Source organism: Alligator mississippiensis, chromosome 1 (genome assembly GCF_030867095.1).
Source record: "Alligator mississippiensis isolate rAllMis1 chromosome 1, rAllMis1, whole genome shotgun sequence".
Classification (NCBI taxonomy): Eukaryota; Metazoa; Chordata; order Crocodylia; family Alligatoridae; genus Alligator; species Alligator mississippiensis.
Window position 1 is genome coordinate 233,985,325 of NC_081824.1, and position 5,748 is coordinate 233,991,072.

A 5,748-nucleotide genomic window follows, 5' to 3' on the forward strand; every position below is an offset into this window, starting at 1 on the left:
TGAGTTTGCCCCAAACCTGGAAATGTCCCATGGTTACACTCAAGATTTCCACCAGGCTTGACAGCAGTGGCTGTGGACAACCACCTGATCAGCTTCACCAGCCCAGTTCTGGGATTGGGACAGGAATGGGCAGGGTGTGTTTGAGCAGGACTTTAGCAAAACCCACTATGTCTGCAGCACAGACAGGCCCCGAGCTGGCTATTGTCCTCTTTGGCCACCTATGCCCCTTGTAAAGCTTCCCTAACTCCTTCAGTGGATAGGCATGCTGATAGAACAGACTGGCATTTAACTGCTTCAAATGCAATCAGTGCTGTTTTTTCTCTGTAGCAATGTGTTCCTTCTGTTCACACGGAAGTCAGTTCTGTTTGGGGCACAGACTCAGGCATGCAGATAAAGCATAGATTTTGTATAAAGCATAGATCTACAGAAAAAGCAACCTCTTTCTTCAGTCAACTTTGAGCAACCTCATCCAGGCTTTATATCCTGGTCTCAGCATTAGGAAGGGAGATGCTGAGAGAGAGAGAGCTGTTTAAAACCTTATAAATGCAAAAGCCAAGATGACAGATTTGTGCAGTTCCCTAATTCAAAACACTGTCTTCAGGGCTAATGTGCCTCTATGGACTTTGCACAACAAGAATGAGGAACCTGCAGGGACACAGCAAGTTACCACGTTTATCACATGCACTAAATATGAATGGGCACCCTGAGAACACAGCTACTGCTTTGCTAGGATAGCAGGGGGTCCTGCAACAGAAGACTGCCAAACTCTTTAAAAGGATATTGCCTAATTCCTATGCAGCACAGCATAATATGATGCAAGGTTATATCTGAAAACATCATCTAATGAAGGGACCAGCCTGCCCCTGCTGCCCTTTACACTCAGCAGGTAAACAAACTCTCAGTTTGGGCTGAGAAAAAAGCCATGGTTTATAGCTGCTGTGACTCCCTGGGGACAAAGCGTTTGTTGCCATTGGCAAATAATGTTGGATGAACAGCATCTGCCTTCTGAAGCAGATCGGGTGGTTGCCAAAAACAAGAAAGGAACAGGCCCTAAGTCATTTAACACCGAGCAGCACATTAGTATTACCTTGCAGCCAGAGGAAGGTACAAGCCTCAGCAATGATGAATTCCAGCTGTTACAGGCTGTTTACTTAACCTTACTTAATCACACAGTGCCTCAAGCATTGCTGGGCCTGTCTCTGCTCAAGGCCTGAGTCAGATGCCAATCCAAGGGGCACCTCTATATTAAAGCTTTGCATCAAGGTTAATTGCTTGCCAGCCGACTCCAAGAAGCAAAGATAATTTTTTTTCATGAAATTTTTTCGTGTTCCAAGCCAAATCAACCAAATCAATTCCAAATCCATAAGTTGGACAAGAACCGTAAGTGGGCCTTACTGCCAGCAAATATCCTCCACCTCTACCTGGGGCTTCAGATGTTTCCAAATCATTTGGCAGGCATCCTATGTGCAGGCCCAAGCCCAGAGGCTTAGGGTTTGGGTGCCCCCAAGTTTCTCTTGCCCTCAGCCATAATGCTGCAGGAGCAAGCTAGCAAAGATCCTTGCTAGGCTAGTCTGGATTCCCCCCAGCTGGTTGTAGTCTGGAAGAAATGTGTGTATGCTATTCCAGGGACCAGTCAGTTAACTTGGGGCAAGACACCTCTAGTACAGACAAGGTGTGGGAACAGAGGGAAATCTCTCTTCCAACTGGGGCTAGAAGCAACCACAAAACAACACACATTCCTTTGCAGTGAAGGAAGAGCTCTGGGACAGCCTGGGCAGAAATGTCACCTGGGCATGAGGCACATGGATCTGACAACACGGGATGGTTTAGAAGGTGCTGAAAGGGCATCCAGTATTGCATTTACATCTCACTGGCAAATGGAGGGGGATGTTTGAAAACAGCATCAATGCCTGCAGTGCTCTGCACATCCACAGGTACGAGGGTGCCTCACTTCCCTCAAAAAACAATAATGGGGCCTCTCAGTGGCAACATGTAGGGGGTGCACGTGCACCCCCTGAGAGCGCTGGTGCACCCCGTCAGACCGTGCTCCACTTAGGCGACGGGCAGCGGGGCAGGCAGGAACACTGGTCAGGGAGCGGGGCCGCCACCAAAAGTGGCCGTGCTGCTTCTGGAAGTGGCCACAGGACTTCCGGAAGTGGCATGGACGGTTTTTGTTGAGTGAAATTGGCCACAGGGGGACCCCCTCCCCCCAGTCAGTATGACTGGCCACTGGGGGATCCCCCTCCCCAGTCGCTGACTTAAGTGGTACCAGTTGCCCATGGGGCCTCTACTATAATTTGTGAACCTGGGCCTCTCTCTACTAGATGTTTGTTCCGCATTTGTCTGACCAGGTTGGAGCCCTGGTCCCCATCACAGGAGGCCAAGCAACCCACCATAGGCAAGTGAAGGCAGAGCCCTGGAAGCCATCTAGCAGTGCAGGAAGGCAGGGAGCAGAGACCGACTGCTGACACCACACGTCAGACATAAGGTTGCATTTGCAAAGCAGGGGATGGATGAGGTTGAAGACTTTTGCCATCTTGAAGAAAGTTTCTGCCTGCTTCAGTTCAATATTGCTGTCAGGCCACCTGTCAACAACTTCCCTTAGCACAGAAACCTCCTAGTCCAGCCCCTCCACGGTACAACTAGCAGTCAAAACGCACGTACCTGGTGCCACCGCTTCCTAGTACCTCCTCCATTGTTGTCCTCTGGAGCTTCTTGAATCTCTTTGAAGAGGTCCTGAAAATCCAGTGCAACCTCAGGTATGTCCTGGCCCTGGCTCCTCAATCCTGGTCTCTGCCAAGGCCAATAAAGGGATGTCCCTCTCCTGGTTATCCATCAGCACAGTACAGAGGCCTCCATATATAGGCTTGAACTGAAGGGTGTGGGCTGGAAGTGGTCTTAGTCTGGAACAGATGTGGCAGGTCTCCTCTGGCATCCTAGGCTTTGCTACATCACATATCTGGAAACCTTTGACCTTTTCCAAGTACTGCCTGTGGATCCAGGCCCTTCCCTCCAGCTCCTTTGGGAAACACCTCTAACCTCTTAGGAAAAGCTTCCACAAAACTTCCCAAGGGACACCCAGCTTCAACACAACAAACAGGACCAGTAAGGTCCCTTAATTCAGAAGACCGAGCCAGAGAAGAGCATGGCCTTCAGAGTAACACAGAAATGATATACATGGCTCTGGCTCTGCTACTACAAAGCAGGAGACCACTGTGTTATTTTCTTCTTCACCGCTGTCCCTCCTCCCATCGGGCAAGCAGGGAAGAAAGCCAAGGTGATGACAGATGTCTGCTGCTGAAGCCAGGTTGTTACCATATTTCTAGTGTCCAGCAGTGAAATTGCAACAACCTGAAATGCTGAAATGCTATTAACTTAACAACAGGGCTGGATAAGGGACCACTGTGTGTGATCACCTGCTCAAGGCAGGATCATCCCCATCTGCACCATCCTAGATAAAAAAAAAACTAAAATGCTCTTAAAAGACTCCCAGTCAGGCCACCTGTCAAACTTTCTTGGTACAAATTTGCTCCTGCATCTGCGATTAGCTCTTGGTGGCAAGAGTAGGTGTAAAATCTAGTGCATACACATGTACACACCTACAGTAGCTGAATGCCCAAATGCAATAGCCCTTCCCCAGGCTACACAGTCAGGGAAGTTTTCTCACCTCCAGTGCTTGCAGACATCAGGGGATTATCTTGCTTTCCTCAGAAGTACTGGGTGTTGGCTGCAAGCAAGGCTGGGGATTTGGACTGAAGTGTGCTGCTGATTCTGCTGCAACTTAAAAGCCCACTGGTTCTTGGCTAGGGGTCTTTGCTCCTCCACTCAGTCAGACCAACTGCCACATTTGACATCGGGAAGGAATTTTAGCCCATGCCAATCTGACTATGGGATGTGGGGGTTTTGCCTTCCCCTGTAACAGGTGACATCTTCTTCCTTAGATTTCTTGGGCATACTTCCTGTCCTTGCAGCAGCTGACCATTAACAATGCCCTCCTCCCCCTGCTTTAGCTATGGCAAATTAAGGCTCTTGATGCTTTGGATCACTCTGCTTGGTAGTCATGGGAGACTTGTTCACAAAGTTTTTTTAAAAACAAGTTAAACAAATATTTGGCAGGATTGTCCCCATCTAAATCATCCCAGTTTTCAGCAGGGGGATGGACTAGATGACTGCCTGAGGTCCCTTCCAGCCCTGCTTCTCTACTATTCTACAATTATAATTTTACAAATTAGCTAAGGGGTAGGTTGTAGCCGTGTTGGTCTAAGGACATAGGCAGACAAGGTTCCTTGGGTGAATGATATCATTAGATTAATTAATGCTTTTGACAGGTCACCTGCCTCATCTACTTTGCTATGCAAGGCAGCACTGGCCAGTTGGTCACCTATTTGGCGAAGTGTGCCAACTGTCCTTTACCTAGGCCAGGGGACCAACTGAATTCCAGATGCAGGAGCACGTACACACAGCAAACAAGCAAGCTTTTTGAGTTTCATGTTAGGAAAGGTTGCTTCTTCCCTCCTCCCCCCACAGCTGAATCACTGAAGGGCAAACTTCACTGTGTTTTCATGGCCAGTGTAACACACTACTAAGACTCCTGAGCAGACAGAAGCTATTGCAGTGCATTACTTCAACTCATTTGTTGAGAACATTAGAAGTACCAGCAAGAGTTTCCTCCCAGCCCTGTCTCAGCATGGGAACCCTTGAGACAGGCAGTGCCTGGAACTGGTGGCACTTGCTGTTCTGAAGTGCCTCCTCCTGGAGAAACCTCATATTGCAGAACTCCCAGCTCAGTGTCTTCCTCAGTGCTCCCTGGCCTGAGATCATGACTTGACTCTCTGGCATCAGTCATACTGGGACCGTTACCCTTTTTGGAGCAGCGGCATCTCTCGTCCAGTCCACAAGCACAATCCTCCTTCTGCCATAAGGGGAGGGGGATCAAGGATTCAGATCTGGTGCCGCATTCTCCCTTTCTCTTGGCTATGCAGGATGTTGCAGCAAGTCTACCCTTCTCTGCAGGTTGGCCCCTGTAGCAACTTCTCCAGCTGTTTCCCCTGCAGTTCCTGGGCTCTGGTCAACACAGTCTAGACCAGGGCTTCTCGCAGGCCAATGTCTACAGCCAGCTGCCGACCAGCCAGGTCTCCTACTCATTCTATAAGCAACTGGCGTTGTCCTCCTCCCCAGTCAGTCCCTACTTCTGGGCTCTCTCTCTTCAGTCCAATACCTACCAGATGCAGCAGGCAAGACTAACTGAGCAGACTTGCCCAGCCCCAGGCCTCTTGGCACTTAAAGGGAAGTAAATTGAAATCTAGTCCCATCCGGCTCTTCAGCCATGGATCTCAATGTGTTCACAAAAGATCAGTAACACTATCCCCATGTTACAGATATTGTCTTGGTTTCCACATGCAAGCATTTTTTACTGCCAATTCACCCAGCAAGACAGTGGCAGATATGGGATAGAAAGAACCTAGGTCACTCAAATCCCAGATCAGAATCTAGTCATTTGGGCCACATTGTCATCAATACATGTTTGGCATTATTTCCCTCCCATTCTCTTTACCACTTTAAGTTAAAGAGGAACTTTCTAGGTCACGCTGGAGTGAAAAGCAAAGACCACTTGTGCCTGTAATGTTATCACTATCAGAACAATAAGCAACCAAACACACACAACCATCCACTGGCATTGGGAAATGCCTGGCACTCGATGGGTATCCTCACAGGCTAAATAATAAACAGTCATTTAAAAGCACTATC